Source organism: Hyla sarda, chromosome 1 (assembly GCF_029499605.1).
Source record: "Hyla sarda isolate aHylSar1 chromosome 1, aHylSar1.hap1, whole genome shotgun sequence".
In the NCBI taxonomy this organism is placed as follows: Eukaryota; Metazoa; Chordata; class Amphibia; order Anura; family Hylidae; genus Hyla; species Hyla sarda.
In genome coordinates, this window is record NC_079189.1 from 263,082,251 (window position 1) to 263,099,660 (window position 17,410).

General features: G+C 43.7%; 1 protein-coding gene across 2 annotated transcripts in view; it reads right to left on the reverse strand.

Moving 5' to 3' along the window:
- The window catches only part of ELAVL1 (ELAV like RNA binding protein 1), a 54,791-nt gene extending 43,211 nt beyond the window's left edge, over positions 1 to 11,580 (reverse strand). Inside the window, exon 1 of one of the 2 annotated variants that reach the window (XM_056571460.1) lies at positions 11,256 to 11,580. The gene's annotated coding sequence lies outside the window, so the exon portion shown is untranslated. The remainder of the gene's footprint in view (positions 1 to 11,255) is intronic. The other variant, XM_056571452.1, reaches the window with a different exon arrangement.
- Positions 11,581 to 17,410: the final 5,830 nt, after the last annotated feature.

Sequence of the window (17,410 nt, forward strand, 5' to 3'; positions counted from 1 at the left end):
CTGTAGTATACAGACGGTAATAAGTACTGGAAGGATTAGGATTTTTTTTTTTTTATAGAAGTAATTTACAAATCTGTTTAACTTTCTGGCACCAGTTGATAAAAAAAAAAAAATTACACCGGAGTACCCCTTTAAAGGGGTATTCCAGCCATAGACATCTTATATGGCACAAAAGGTCTGATCGCTGAGGGCCCACCGCTGCTGCTTCAGTCTCTGAAAACCTTTGTATTTCCAGGACCAGTCATGTCTATAGGAAGGGGTGTGACGGCCGCGGGCTATCCGATCAGTAGGGATGTTGCAATACCGATGTTTGTTTTGGGACAGATTCTGGACATTTGCACGAGTACTTTCAGTCATGCAAATATCCCCAACAGCTAATTCGGGTCCCACCAACCGGTATAGCTCCCAATTGTCCCGGATCTGGCTGGACATTCCCGCTTTTGGGGTGATGTCTCGCCATCCCGGACACCCACAAGTCCTGCATTTGACTTTAACCCCTAAAGGATGAAGGGTATGAGTAAGCCATTGCTTCCAGGTGCTTAAAGTGGTACTCCACTTAACAGCATTCTGAACATTTAGTTCCAAATGCTGTGTGCGCACGCTGCGAGGGTCGGCCACACCCTTCATAATGTCATGCCCCCTCAATGCAAGTCTATAGGAGGGAGCGTGACAGCAGCCATGCCCCCTCCCATAGACTTGCATTAATGAGGTGTGACGTGACATCATGATGTTCCGAATGCTGGCCTTTAATCCCTTTAACCCCTTAAGGACCAGGGGGTTTTCCGTTTTTTGCACTTTCCTTTTTTCCTCCTTACCTTTAAAAAAAAAAAAAAAAATCATAACTCTTTAAATTTTGCACCTAGAAACCCATATGATGACTTCTTTTTTGTGCCACCAATTCTACTTTGTAATGACGTCAGTCATTTTACCCAAAAATCTACAGCGAAAGAGAAAAAAAAAATCATTGTGCGACAAAATAGAAAAAATAAAACTCCATTTTGTAAATTTTGGGGGCTTCCGTTTCTACGCAGTAAATTTTTCGGTAAAAATGTCACCTAATCTTTATTCTGTAGGTCCATATGGTTAAAATGATACCCTACTTATATAGGTTTGATTTTGTCGTAATTCTGGAAAAAATCATAACTACATGCAGGAAAATGTATACGTTTAAAATTGTCATCTTCTAACCCCTATAACTTTTTTTATTTTACCGCATATGGGGCGGTACGAGGGCTCATTTTTTGCGCCGTGATATGAAGTTTGTACCGGTACCCTTTTTGTATTGATCGGACTTGTTGATCGTTTTTTAGTTATTTTTTCATGATCTAAAAAGTGACCAAAAATACACAATTTTTGACTTTGGAATTTTTTTGCACACACGCCATTGACCGTGCGGATTAATTATATATTTTTATAATTCGGACATTTCCGCATGCTGCGATACCACATGTTTATTTACACAGGTTTTTTTTTTAAATGGGAAAAGGTGGGTGATTCAAACTTATTAGGGAAGGGGTTAAATGATCTTTATTCACTATTTTTTTTTTTGCAATGTTATAGTTCCTCCTCGTGTCCTACAGCTGTTCGGGACGTCGCAATCCCGAACAGCTCCCTGAGCTAACCGGCAATGTTTTACTTTCACTTTAGACGCAGCATTCAACTTTGAACGCCGCGTCTAAAGGGTTAATAGCGCGCTGCACCGCGATCACTGCCGCGCGCTATTAGCCACGGGTCCCGGCCGTTGTTAGAGGCCGGGCCCGACCCGCTATGACGCAGGGCACGTCGTGGCCCCGCGTTATAAAAAGGGAAAGGACTCAGGACGTAACGGTACATCCTTGGTCCTTAACAGGTTAAGGACCAGAGGCATACCTGCCCATGTCCTGTTACCGGTGTTTAAAGCATTCTCTCGGGCCAAGCACACTTCAAACCTGGTGGGTCCTGACTGCAATAAGCAGCCAGGACCTAGGGTTACTTTCGGGCACAGACTATCAGGCCACTGCCCGGCATTAGCCCTTTAGACATCAAAGCTGATCACAGTGTCTAAAATTAAAGAAACGATCGCAGCAGCTCAGAAGAGGATGGTGGAAGGGCCCTTACATGCCTCCTCACCGTCCAGTGATCCTCTGTCTCCAGCCTCCATAGGCTTGAGAGAGCCGAGCACTGATAACAATGATCAATGCTGAGCCAAAGCTCAGCATATAACAGTGTATGAAGTCTTAAGATTGCGTGTTATAACCCCCTATGTGCCCCATGCCCTAATAAAAGTTTGAATCACCCCCTTTTCCCATCCGCATGGTTGATGGTGTACACGTAAAAAAAAATAAGTCCAGAATGGTGCATTTATGGTCACTTCATATACCATAAAAAAATTTTTTTTCTATAAAAGCGATCAAAAAGGCGCATCAAAACAAAAACTGTACCAATAAAAACTACAGACCAGGGCACAAAACATGAGCCCTTATATAGCCCAGTATGCGGAAAAATTAAAATTTAAAGGGGTCAGAAGATTTTAAAAACATACTAATTTTGATGCCTGTATTTAGGAAAAAGTAGTAAAATAAAACCTACATAAATTGGGTATCGTTATATGGACCTACAAAATAAATATAAGGTGTCATTTTTACCAAAAAGTGCACTGCAAAAGTTACACTCCACTAAGTTTCTTTGGTTTTGCCGCAAATTTTGTTATAAAATAAGTGAAGTCATTATAAGGTACAATTGGTGACGCAAAAAAAACAAGCCCTTATATGGTTTGCAAAATTGAAAGCGTTATGATTTATAGAAGGTGATGAGAGAAAAGAAGAAAGAGCAAAAATGAAAAATTGCCTGGTCCTTAGGGGTACTCCACCCCTAGACATCTTATCCCCATCTAAAAGATAGGGGATAAGATGTCTGATCGCAGGGGGTCCTGCTGCTGGGAACCACCGCGATTAGAGATGAGCAAACTTACAGTAAATTCGATTAGTCACAAAGTTCTCGGCTCGGCGGTTGCTGACTTTTCGTGCATAAATGAGTTCAGCTTTCAGGTGCTCCGGTGGGCTGGAAAAGGTGGATCCAGTCCTAGGAATGTATCCACCTTTTCCAGCCCACCAGAGCACCGGAAAGCTGAACTAATTTATGCAGGAAAAGTCAGCAACCGCCCAGCTGAGAAGTTCGTGACGAATCAAATTTATTGTAAGTTCGCTCATCTCTAACCGCGATGTCTGTTGTAGCACCGCAATCATCCGGTGCACAGAACGAACCTCGCTCCTGCCTGATGACTAGAGATGCGGCGCTGACATCACAGAAATGCCCTCTCGTGACCCCTTCCGAAGCAGCAGCCGGCATTCTAAACAAACGCCGGGTGCTGTAGGTAGATCGCAGCGGCACCCCAGCGATCAAATAGCTTATCACCTATCCTTTGGATAAGATGTCTAGGGGCGGAGTACCCCTTTAAGAGATCTCTGAATTTCATTAAAAAAAAAACAAAAAAAAACATGGGACCTCAACAACATAGATCACGACACATGCAGCAATGTGGCACTTTAAATGGCTGATCTGAGCCTACGGTACGGCCACGAGGAATGGATCAGCCAAGATGGTGGACAGAGATACCCTCATCTGCCTCTATCATTCCCCTTGGTCTGACATTAAGAAGCAGATCGCCGATAATACTGATCAGTGCTATGCCTATGCATAAAAAGTGACAATTTTTCCCCCCAATTTGCTCCCAAAAAGCGTAAAAAAAAAAACAAAAAAAAAACAGGGAACATATTTGGTATTGCAGCGTGTTTAAATGTTCGAACTATCAAAATATAATGGTCATGATCCCGTGCGGTAAACGGTGTAAAAGTAACATTTTTGTAGCCAGAATTGCTGTGTTTTGATCACATCACATTTCATAAAAGGCAATCAAATACTCAGATATACACAAAAGTGGTACAAAAAATAAATAAATCCTATAGATCACAGCGCAAAATGAGCCCTCATGCGGAAAAGTTATAGGTGGTCAAAACAGGGCAATTGTAAACACTTATTTTGTGAAAGTTTTTTTTAACCCCTTTACAACCACAGACTTATTTACGTCTGAGGCCGGCTCCTGTTATGTCAAGTGTGCTTCATATCTGGTGGGTCCCAGTTGCTATCAGCTAATACTGGACATTGCTGATCAGGCTAATGTCCGGTATTAACCCTTTAGACGCCGCGATCAAAGTTGCTTGCGACGTCTAAAACGGAGCAACACAGCCGGTTAGAACAGCGGAGCTGTTCAGGAACGCCTTACCTTCACGCCATCCGATCGTTGCTCCAAGCCTGTGATCCAGGCTGGAACAATCGAACACAGATAACACTGATCAATGCTATGGTAAAAACGTGGTGTCCCGAACAGCTGAGAGGACAGCGGAAAGCGCCTTACCTTGCTCCTCGCTGTCCGATCAGTGTTTGATTGCTTCAAGCATGATATCAGAGCACAGATTGTACTATGGCATAGCATTGTTCAGTGTATGCAATCAATGGATTGCATGCAACAGTCCCCTATGGGGGCTTAAAAAAAAAAAAAAAAATGAAAAAGGTGATTGAACCCCTTCCTGAATAAAGTCACTCCCCTTTAAAAAAAAAACATATGTAAACAAAAATAAAAACATATGTGGTATTGCTGTGTGAATAAATTTCCGAACTATGAAAATATGTAAAAAAAATTATTTTTTTATTCGTCTTTTGGTCACTTTATATACCCTAAACTTTTTTAATTTATAATAAGCAATAAAAAAGTCCAATGGAAAAAAAAAATGGTACTGATAAATCCCTGTATATGGAAAAATGAAAAGGTTATAATGGTCAGAAGATGACAATTTTGCACACTCATTTTGGTGCATGTAGTTATTTTTTTTAACCCCTTAAGGACACAGCCCTTTTTCACCTTAAGGACAGCCCTTTTTCGCAATTCTGACCACTGTCACTTTACGAATTAATAACTCGGAAACACTTATCGAATATCCGGATTCTGAGAGTTTTTTTCGTGACACATTCTACTTTATTTTGGTGGTAAATTTTCGGCGTTACTTGCATCCTTTTTTGGTGAAAAAATCCCAAAATTTCAAGAAAATTTTGCATTTTTCTAACTTTGAAGCTCTCTGCTTGTAAGGAAAATGAATATTCCAAATAAATTTTATTTTTATTCACAAATACAATATGTCCACTTTATGTTGGCATCATAAAATGGACATGTTTTTGCTTTTTTGAAAAAATTTGAGGGCTTCAAAAGTAGAGCAGCAATTTTCAAAAATGTCATGAAAATTGCTAAATCTGAAGGGACAGATGTTACAGAACTACAACTCCCAGCATGCCTGGGCAGTCTAGGCATGCTGAGAGTTGTAGTTTGGCAACATCTGGAGCGCTACCGTTTGGGCACCACTGTAACAGTGGTCTCCAAACTGTGACCCTCCAGATGTTGCAAAACTACAACTCCCAGCATGCCCAGACACAGCCTTTGGCTGTCTGGGCACGCTGGGAGTTGGTTTGGCCTTCCTGAAGTCTCCAGCAAAAATCGGGGGTCCACAGGCATCTTCTACTCCTGGTACCGGCCTCCATCTTCTCCCCACGTTCCCCTCAACATTCAGGGGTGGGCAGAACGGGTGTTGCCATGGCAACCCACTGTCCTGCCATTGGTCAGAATCAAGACCCCCCCCTCGGGGATGTGCCAGGATGCCTGCTGAATGATTTCAGTAGGCATTCTGGTCTGGTCCCCAACCGGCTAGCGGCGGGGACGGGAATTCCCACGGGCGTATGCATAAGCCCCACGTCCTTAAAAGGTTAAAGTAGTATAATAAAACCTATATTAAGTAGGTATCCTTGTAACCGTATGGATCTACAGAAGATATGGTGTACTTTTAACCAAAAAGTGCACTGCATAGAATCAGAAGCCCCCAAAAGTTACAAAATTGTGTTTTTTTCCATTCAATTTTGTCCCACAAATATTTTTTACTGGATTCGTCCTAAATTTTGTGGTGAAATGATTGATGCCATTACAAAATACAATTGGTGGTGCAAAAAAATATGCAGGTGCAAAATTGAAAGCGTTATGATTTTTAGAAGGTAAGGAGAAAAAAAAAAAAAACACCAAAGTGCAAAAATGAAACCCCCGAGGGGGGTTGTCCGCTGCCCTGCCTTCTAGAGCTCCGCTCGCAGCGTCCAGAAGTTCATTACCCCGAAAGCTGTGTGTGGGCTTCGGTGTTCGAGGCCGCCCCCTCGAACACGGAAGCCCGCACACAGCATTCAGAATAACGAACTTCAGGACGTTGCGAGCGGAGCTCCGGAAGGCAGGGCAATTGACAACCCCTTTAATGGGTTAAAGGAGAACTCCAGAATATAAAAATTGTCCCCCATACTGCCAGCAGTAAAAAAAAAATAAATAAAGATGTACATACCTTCCTCCACTCCCCCGGGGCCTCCAGGAACCAGCTCCGGTCTCTGCCGCGATCCTCTTCCTGGTTGCTTGTCATACTGCACTCAGCCAATCACCGGCCGAAGTGAAGTCCCGGCTCGGCAGGCGGCAGTGTGACGTTTTTGGCCCTGGCAGCAGGTGCCGATGTAGTGAAGAAATTTGTGTCTTGAAGCGTTCTCACACTGCCGCTCAGCCTATCGCCGGCCGAGCTGAGCGCAGTATTACTCGTCGACCACCGGCAACCAGGAAGAGGACCGGAGAAGGTTACCGGAGGAGCGAAGGAAGGTATGTACATCTTTATTTTTTTTTACTGTCGGCAGTATAGGGGAGAATTTTCATATTCTGGAGTTCTCCTTTAACCTGTTGGGGACGAAGGGCGTATCCCGGGGACCGGGGTGAATGCTGGTGTCAATGAGCAGGCACCCCGTGCAAATGCCCCGGGGGGGGGGGGGGGGCCCATGTTGGCGTTCGGCGCAAATCGCAAGTGAATTCACACTTGCTATTTGCACCGATTCTGGGTCATACAGGTCTATGGTGACCCGGAATATAAGGGGGATCGCGGTTGTCTAAGACGCCCACGATCCCCCTGAAGGGATAGGAGTGAGGTGGCAGGGGTGCCACCCCTCCTATTGGTGGTCTAGAAGCGATCACCAATAGCAGATCGGGGGCAGAGGGGCTTTACTTTCGTTTTCCCCGTCCTACCCACCCACAATAGGCAGGGCAGAACGGGGAAAACTAAGGGAACGGCGCCGGAGTCCACTTACCCATCCGGAGGCAGCAGAGTGACTGATCGGCGGGCGTCGTGCGGCAGAAGAGGACGGCTCCCTGGATCCGACAGAAGCTGGTAAGTTGCCTAGCAACATCTAGAGGGCTACAGTCTGAGACCACTATAGTGGTCTCTAAACTGTAGCCCTCCAGATGTTGCAGAACTACAACTCCCAGCATGCCCAGACAGCTGTTTGGGCATGCTGGGATTTGTAGTTTTGCAACAGCTGGAGGTCTACAGTTTAGAGACCACTGCACAGTGATCTCTATACTGTCGCCTTCTAGATCTTGCAAAACTACAACTCCTAGTATGCCCACACAGCTGTTTTCTGTCTGGGCATGCTGGGATTTGTAGTTTTGCCACATCTGGAGGTCCACAGTTTGGAGATCACTGTTCAGTGGTCTCTAAATTGTAGCCCTCCAGATGTTGCAAAACTGCAAATCCCAGCATGCCCAAACAGCAAACAGCTGTCTCGGCATGCTAGGAATTGTAGTTGCGTACCTCCAGCTGTTGCATAACTACATCTCCAAGCATCAGTACATGCTGGGAATTGTAGTTTTGCAACAGCTGGAGGCACACTGTTTGGAAAATACTGAGTTAGGTAACAGAACCTAACTGAAGGTTTTCCAACCAGTGTGCCTCCAGCTGTTGTAAAACTAAAACTCCCAGCATGCACGGTCTGTCAGTACATGCTGGGAGTTGTAGTTTTGAAACAGCTGGAGGTTTGCCCCCCCCCCCCCCATGTGAACGTACAGGGTACATTCACACAGGTAGGTTTACAGTAAGTTTCCTGCTTCAAGTATGAGCTGCGGCAATTTTTTCGCCGCAACACAAATTCCTAGCAGGAAACTCACCGTAACCTGCCAGTGCGAACCTACCCTAAAAACACTACACTACCACATAATAAAAAGAGTAAAATACTACATATACACCCCCTTACACTGCCGCAGGCCCCCCCCCCCCCCCCAATGAAAATGAAAAACTTATTGTACGGCAGTGTTTCCAAAACGGAGCCTCCAGCTGTTGCAAAACTACAACTCCACGCATTTCCGGACAGCCACTGACTGTCCAGGCATCCTGGGAGTTTAGCAACAGCTGGAGGCACCCTGTTTGGGAATCACTGGCATAGAATACCCCTATGTCCACCCCTATGCAATCCCTAATTTAGTCCTCAAATGCGCATGGCGCTCTCACTTCGGAGCCCTGTCGTATTTTAAGGAAACAGTTTAGGGCCACATATGGGATATTTCCGTACTCGGGAGAAATTGCACTACAAATTTTGGGGGGCTTTTTCTCCTTTTACCCCTTATGAAAAGGAAAAGTTGGGGGCTACACCAGCCTGTTTGTGTAAAAGGAAACAAAGACCACCAAAATTTGTAACGCAATTTCTCCTGAGTACGGAAATAGCACCTGAGCACAACAAGGCTCAGGATTGAGAGCGCACTATGTACATTTGAGGCCTAAACTGGTGATTTGCACAGGGGGTGGCTGATTTTACAGCGGTTCTGACATAAACGCAAAAAAATAAATACACACGTGACCCCATTTTGGAAACTACACCCCTCACGGAATGGAACAAGGGGTACAGTGAACTTTAAAACCCCACAGGTGTTTGACGAATATTCATTAAAGTTGAATGGGAAAAAAATAAAATTTCCACTAAAATGCTTGTGCTACCCTAAATTTTTCATTTTCACAAGGGAAAAATCGGAAAAAAAAGCCCCCCAAAATGTGTATGTAAAGTGATCTACGGGCGAACTACAATGCTCAGAAGAGAAGGAGCGCCATTGGGCTGTTGGAGAGAAAATTTGTCTGGAACTGAAGGCCATGTGTTTACAAAGCCCCCATAGTGCCAGAACAATGGACGGGGGGGTCCCAACGTGACCCCATTTTAGAAACGACACCCCTGACGGAATGTCATAAGGGGTACAGTGAGCATTTACGCCCCACAGGTGTCTGACAGATTTTTGTAACAGTGGTCCGTGAAAATGAAAAATGTAATTTTTTGTTTGCACAGCCCATAGTTCCAAAGAACTGTCAAACGCCAGTAGGGGTACTGTTCTGGCACCACGGGCGCTTTGTAAATGTACATGGCCCCAGACTACCATTCCAAACAAATCTCTCTAAAAGCTCAATGGCACTCCTTCTCTTCTGAGCATTGTAGTTCGCTCGCAGTGCACTTGACGTCCATACATGGGGTATTTCCATACTCAGAAGAAATGGGGTTACAAATTTTGGGGGGGCATTTTCTCCTATTACCTCTTGTAAAAAAGTAAAATTTGGGGGGGAAAAACTGCATTTTAGTGAATTTTTTTTTCATTTACACATCCAACTTTAACAAAAAGCTGTCAGACACCTGTGGGGTGTTAAGGCTCACGGTACCCCTTGTTACGTTCCTTGAGGGGTGTAGTTTCCATAATAGTGTGCCATTTCAGAAAAACTCACTCCAAAATCCCACTGTCGCTCCATCCCTTCTGAGCCCTCTAGTGCACCCGCCGAACACTTGACATACACATGAGGTATTTCCATACTAGAGAGAAATTGGGTTACAAATTTTGTGAGGATTTTTCTCCTTTTACCCCTTGTAAAAATTCAAAACTTGGGTCTACAAGAACATGCGGGTGTAAAAAATTAAGATTTTGAATTTTCTCCTTCACTTTGCTGCTATTTGCTGTTAACACACTTCCTGAATGTTATTTTGAATACTTTGAGGGGTGCAGTTTTTATAATGGGGTCATTTATGGGGTATTTCTAATAGGAAGGCCCTTCAAATCCACTTCAAACCTGAACTGGTCCCTGAAAAATTCCGATTTTGAAAATTTGGAGAAAAATTGGAAAATTGCTGCTACTTTGAAGCCCTCTGATGTCTTCAAAAAGTAAAAATATGTCAACTTTATGATGAAAATATAAAGTAGACATATTGTATTTGTGAATCAATATATAATTTATTTGGATTGTCTATTTTCCTTACAAGCAGAGAGCTTCAAAGTTAGAAAATTGCTAAATTTTCTAATTTTTCATAAATTTTTTGAATTTTTCACCAAGAAATGATGCAAGTATCGACGAACATTTACCACTAACATAAAGTAGAATATGTCACGTAAAACAATCTCGGAATCAAATTTATAAGTAAAAGCATTCCAGAGTTATTAATGCTTAAAGTGACAGTGGTCAGATTTGCAAAAAATGCTCCTGTCCCTAGGGTTATAATGGGCTCCATCCCCAAGGGTTAAAAGCAGTACAATAGAAATGTAAACATTGGAATCATTTTTAACATATCAACCCACAGAATAAAGAACAGTTTTACCATAAAGTGTACAGCACAAAAACAAAATCCTCCAGAATGTGCTAAATCTCATTCTGATTTTCAATTTCCTCACACAAATAACACTTGTGGTTTCGCATACATTTTATGGTAAAATGAGTGATGTCATTACAAAGTGAAATTGGTCATGCAAAAAATAAAAAATAAATAAAAAACAAGTCCTCACATGGGTCTGTGGATAGAAATATACAAGAGTTAGACAATTTTATTTGTTTTCGTTTTTTTCCTTCTCACCTTCTAAAAATCATGTGTCCTTAAGGGGTTAAGGAGCTCTAACTTTAAATTTGCCTCAACACTGGTTCTCATGACAACCAATCACAGCTCAGCATTCATTTCATAACGAGCTCTATAAAACTAAAGCTAAACTGTAATTGGTTGTTATGGTTTTAGTCAGATTGATAAACCCAGGCCATTAGCTAGAAGGCATCTCTATGCCAGCAAGCGGCCATTACTGCATCTCTATCGCGTTCTCCCGCCCATCCCCCCACAGAGCCAAACCCCACATTTTCCGCCAGCATCCGGGCCCACAGCCCATCCCCAAGGTAGAGTACTTCGGCAGGTCTCCGCCACAATGACCCTGGGCTCGGTAGGGAAGCAGGCCGCACTGCAGCCTCAACGAGCGGCCTATGGAGGAGGGTGTGCGCTCCAGACAGGGGCCGCCCATGAAGCCTGCAGCAGCGGCAGCAGCGTTTTCCACATTTTCCCATGCTCTGCAAGGTGTCCCAGCATTCAGCCGTACTTACCGTCGGGAGCTTTCCGCTCTAGGCAGACGAGTGAGCTGCGCGAACCGTGTCCAAACCCGCACGTTCCCAGCACAGAAAGAGCAGCGGCTTCTATCGTCACTCAGTGAAAAAAAAGGAAAAACGAGAGGAAAGCAACATGGCGGAGAACGGCTGCGCATGCTCTGTGGGAAGCACAGGCCCCGCCGCCGCCTCACACCATTGGCTAAGTGTAGAAGAGCTCGCTCAGGAGTGGCTGGCCGCCGTGCTCTTGTCAGGGCGCGCTCCTGGGGACACTTCCGGTGTGTAACACAGGCTAGAGCTTGTGAGGGTGCGCGGGAGAATGGCGCCTTCTCTAAGATGTCGTCATCGTAATGATTGTGGAGGCGAGGATTCTCCTTTACTGGTTTCTGCACTCATTTCATGCATAGATTTTCGCTTTCCTCCAATTAATATGTATTTTGAAATGACGGACGTCACACTATGGGGGTTTCATTATTAGGCTGGGTTCACACAGTCAAAAATCTGTGGAATGTCCGCCTGGAAAACAAGGGTGGACATTTCCCAGATTTGAAGAATCTGGCGGGTGCTAGGACCGCTCTGTAATGCACAATTTCATAGACAGAAATGCATTTTCTAGCGGACTCCTTAGAAAGTATAGGCAATCTTATTCTTTCTGAGCTGGAATCGGTAGAAACATCTGGCACATAAATTCCGCCATGTGCGCAGAGCAGCAGAATTCCTTTGAAATCAATGAGACTCTGCTTCAGCAGAATGTTATTGCAGAATATTTCTGTGGACATTCTGCGTGTGAACATACTCTGGGCGGAATGTCTGCTTGGACTTTCTGCTGCGGCAGTGTCCCATGGGATTCTGCTGCACTGTTCACACAGCAGAGTTTCTGCCCCGCATCCGCAGGAAGAATAGACAGGCCTATCCTTTCTGCAGAGTCCACAAGTAAATGCATTGCCGCCTTTGAGAAGCCACATTTTTGTGTGGTCCTAGCACCCTCTGGATTGGCAAATGTGTTGAATGTCCGCACGTGTTTTCTGTGCAGACATTCTGCACATTTTCCAACTGTGTGATATCAATAGGAGACAAGAAACATGTGGTGCAGAGGGGACCTCAAGTCTTGGGGTCCTATGCCTAAATGAGAACATACTAGTTCCAGGAACACCACTGTGCCCCTGCACTGCCCCATGATAGGCAGTAAAGGGAATAATAGGGGCAATTTATCACACTGCTTAAGAGGAGGGTCACACGTGATGTATTTGCTCATGTCCTAGATAGCGAAATCAGCTGAAGAAAATATGCAGCAAAATGACACATTTTCCAATCAGGGTACCTCCAGCTGTTGCAAAACTATAACTCCCATCATGCTCTGACAGCCGAAGGCACACTGGTTGGCAAAAGCTTTGTTCTGCCCATAGCAGTCAATCAGATCTCAGTTCTAATTTTACCAGGACAGAACCTGATCTCTGAATGGTGTTACAGGCAACATACTGACCCAGATGTATCAATCTTCCTGAAACCAAAACTGTCTGGTTTTGCCCATAGTAACCAATCACAGCTCAGCTTTCATATCCTTGTGAGCTGAGGTAAAATGAAAGCTAAACTGTGATTCTGGCAGATATATCTGAGCCAGTATGTTGCCTGTAGCAACCATTCAGATCTCAGGTTCTGTTTCTGCTCTGGAGAAATTAAAGCGATTGGTTGTCATGGGCTACACAGTTTTTCTTTTAGACCGTTTTGTTCTATACATTAGGGTGGATTTATCAAAAGTGGTGCAGTTGCCCATAGCAACCAGTCAGATTAAAAGAAAAAAGAACAGGTGCTGGCACTGCACACTATCACTTCACCACTACTGTATGTGCTCTCCAGTACAGCTGGTTCCCAGGCCAGCTTCAGACAATGCAGAGTGGGGTGCTCAAAAGTGAAATAATTTAGATCTTGAAAAAAGACCAGAGTCATCAAGTTCAACCTATAACCCTAATAAGTCCCTATTGAGTTGAGTTGATCCAGAGGAGGCAAAAAGAAACCCTCATACTAGAGGTAAAAATTCCTTCCAAACTCCAAATATGGCAGTCGGAATAAAACCCTGGATCAACATTCTGTCCCTATAAATCTAGTATACATAACCAGCGATGTTATTACTCTCCAAAAATGCCCCTTTTCACTCTTTTACTGAGTACACCATGACCACCTCCAGGAGAGAATTCCACAGTCTCACTGCTCTTACAGTAAAGAACCCCTGTCTGTGCTGGTGTGGAAACCTTCTTTTGATAAATCTCCCCCATAGTGCTGACTTTTCTGTTTTACCAATGTAATAATTAGGGATGCACTGAAATTTCGGCTGCCGAAAATGCCCCTTTCAGCATGAATTTTCAGCCAAAAATGTTTGGGGGCGTGGCTTAACCCCTTCCCGACCCATGACCTACATGTACGTCATGGGTCGGGTGAGAACTTGACGCGGATCCGCATTATACACGGAAGATGCCTGCTGCTATCAGCAGCTGACATCTCCCTGTAGTGACGGACATCAGAGATTGCTCCAATGTCCGTCATCGACCATACCCGGCAGTCCCTTGCTAATTCTTGTAGCAGGGGGCTGCCGCTAATAGCCGACATGCGGCGATCGCCGTGGTCGGCGATTAACCCTTTAGATTGCCGCTGTCAAAGCTGACAGCAGCGTCTAAAGAGACATGTAAATGCTCCCTGGTAGTCCAGTGGGGTGAAATTACAGTACGTTTTTTAAACTGGAGTCAAAACCGTGGTTGACCACAATTTTGTCTCCAGTTTAAAAACCGTACTGCAACCGCATAAGTTTTTTTTAACATGGACGTCAATGGGAAATGCACATGTATACGGTTCCATACGGGAAAAACGTATACGTTTTTACTTTGCACATGCGCATTTGAATCCTAAAGTCCCCACCCAAGACCCCTCCCATTAAAAATGGACAACATTTTCAAAAACGTATGGGTTTTTTTCTATAAAAACTGACGGAACTGTATGCACTTTTAAAAACGGTATACTGTTTAAAAACGCATACGGTTTACTTTTTTCCATACTGTTCCATCCGTTTTTTTGCCATACGGTTTTCTTTAGAAAAACGGATTGAAAACAGTATGGCAAAAATGTAGTGTGAACCCAGCCTTAGCCAGGCTCAACCAAAATTAGCACAGATCACACAGACCAATGTGGTATGTGGTTCTATGGAACTCCTTTTGATCTGTATGAGGAATCTAATGATTCCTCCTAAAAGTCCTCTTAGGGGACTAATAAAATGTAAAAAAAAAACATTAATCCCTTCCAAATTAAGGGTGCGTTCCCACAGGGCGTATACGCAGCGTATTTGACGCTGCGCAAAATGTATGGCAGCAGCGGGAAATACGCTGCGTATCCCTTGCTCACTATACACACAGGGCTTTCCGGCGGCAGCCCTATGTGTGTAGTGAGTTTTGGAGGCGGGGCCGTGTGCCGGCGTATCTGTGACGCGCGGCTCCGCCTCCAAAACTCACTACACACATAGGGCTGCCGCCGGAAAGCCCTGTGTGTATAGTGAGCAAGGGATACGCAGCGTATTTCCCGCTGCTGCCATACATTTTGCGCAGCGTCAAATACGCTGCGTATACGCCCTGTGGGAACGCACCCTAAAAGTTAAAATCGCCCTCCTTTTCCCATTTTCCATATAAAACATATGAAAAAAGAATAAAAATAAACATATTTGTTATCCGCATGTGCGTAATTGTCCCAACTATTAAATTATTGTTTCTGATCCTGCACTGTGAATGGCGTAAATGCAAAAAAAAAATCCCAAACGCAAGAATTTCTGATTTTGATCACATCCCTAAAAAAAAGTGATAAAATGTAAAACAAAAACTATATTGAAAAAAAAAAGGGGGTGGGGAAATGCAGTTTCGGTTTTCGGCCAAGCACAGCCTAAATTTTTGGTTTCAGTGCATCCCTAGTAATAACGTTGACGGCATTGCATGCAAGTAGTCACCGATAAACAAGTAACCTACCCAAACTATAGGTAAGAGTGCACTGACAAATATGCAACACCGAAATTAGAACCAAAAAATTAGTGCACTAGACAAATTCTTCTCTCCCACTGCCTTTCCTGGGGTCTAGAGCCCTGCTGCCGGCCCTTCTCTCCCCCTGGCTATCGGCGCCGCTGCCCGTTCTGTCCCCCTGACTATCGGTGCCGGCGCCCCATTGCCGGCGCCGACAGCCAGGGGGAGAGAAGGGGCAGCAGCACCCGTTGCCGGCGCCGCTGCCCCGTTGCCTCCCCCCATCCCCGGTTGCATAATTACCTGTTGCCAGGGTCGGGTCCGTGTTCCTTCAGGCCTCCGACGTGCGTCCCCTGCGTCGTTGCTGTGTGCTGCGCGGCGCATGACGTCAGTTTTATAGGCCGGTGCGTGGTATACCCCGATAAATACGGTATATCTTTATTGAGAAAAATACATATGTAAAATAGGACACAATGTTAAAAACACCAGAACAAAAACAGAAAATAGGCATGGTGGACTCATAGGAATGGATACAAAAATGAGGCAAAGGACAACAATGCCAAAGATAGCATACAGCAAATGAAAAGCAAAGAGCAAAAGTTAATAAACTCTAGCATTACCAAGGAGAGTGATCCATATAGGGTGCCAGAACATACCTACCCAAGCACAATGATCGTTTGACTACAGATGAGCTTCCTCAGTGAAGCTTAATCTACTACAGACAAGGGTGCAATGCTCTGCACATACCCCCACCTGTATAGGAATGTACACACACACTGCTATACACATGGGGGTATGTGCAGACTGCAGAGCATTGCACCCTAGTGTCTTGTACAGACCCTAGGGTGCAATGCTCTGCAGTCTGCACATACCCTATGGGAGCTACAACAAAAAGGAAAAGAAAAACAAATCCCTTCCCATTGACCTCTTCCCTAATAAAAGCTTGAATCCCCCCCCCCATTTTTAACTAAAATAATGTAAAAAAATAAACGTATGTGGTATCGCTGTGTGCGTAAATGTCTGAACTATTAAAAAATAATGTTAATTAAATTGCATGGTCGATGGCATACGCGTAAAAAAAAATACTGGTGCATGTAGTTATAATTTTTTTTTAAGTAATAAAATAAATAAATTGTGTATCCTTGTTACCGTATGGACCTACAGAATACAGATATGATGTCATTTTTACCGAAAAGTGCACTGCCTGAAAAAAAGAAGCCCCCAAAAGTTACAAAATCAGCAGAAACCGGAATGTGTGGACTGTCGCCTCTCCCAAATAGTAAAGGTTAGATGCCAAAAATATTTATTAGAAAGAGGGTGCAACTTAAAAGTTTTGAACTCAAGACAAGTTCTGACAAAGAACTCTGCTTGAGTTTAAAACTTTAACCCCTTCAGGACGGAGCCCATTTTGGCCTTAAGGACCGGAGCGTTTTTTGCACATCTGACCACTGTCAATTTAAACATTAATAACTCTGGAATGCTTTTAGTTATCATTCTGATTCCGAGATTGTTTTTTCGTGACATATTCTACTTTAACATAGTGGTAAATTTTTGTCGATACTTGCATCCTTTCTTGGTGAAAAATCCGTAAATTTGATGAAAAATTAGAAAATTTTGCATTTTTCTAACTTTGAAGCTCTCTGCTTGTAAGGAAAATGGATATTCCGAATACATTTTTTTTTGGTTCACATATACAATATGTCTACTTTATGTTTGCATCATAAAATTGATGAGTTTTTACTTTTGGAAGACACCAGAGGGCTTCAACGGTCAGCAGCAATTTTCCGATTTTTCACAAAATTTTCAAACTCAGTATTTTTCAGGGACCAGTTCAGGTTTGAAGTGGATTTGAAGGGTCTTCATATTAGAAATACCCCATAAATGACCCCATTATAAAAACTGCACCCCCCAAAGTATTCAAAATGACATTCAGTCAGCGTTTTAACCCTTTAGGTGTTTCACACGAATAGCAGCAAAGTGAAGGAGAAAATTCACAATCTTCATTTTTTACACTTACATGTTCTTGTAGACCCAATTTTTGAATTTTTACAAGGGGTAAAAGGACAAAATTTTTACTTGTATTTGTAGCCCAATTTCTCTCGAGTAAGGACATACCTCATTTGTCTATGTAAAGTGTTCGGCGGGCGCAGTAGAGGGCTCAGAAGC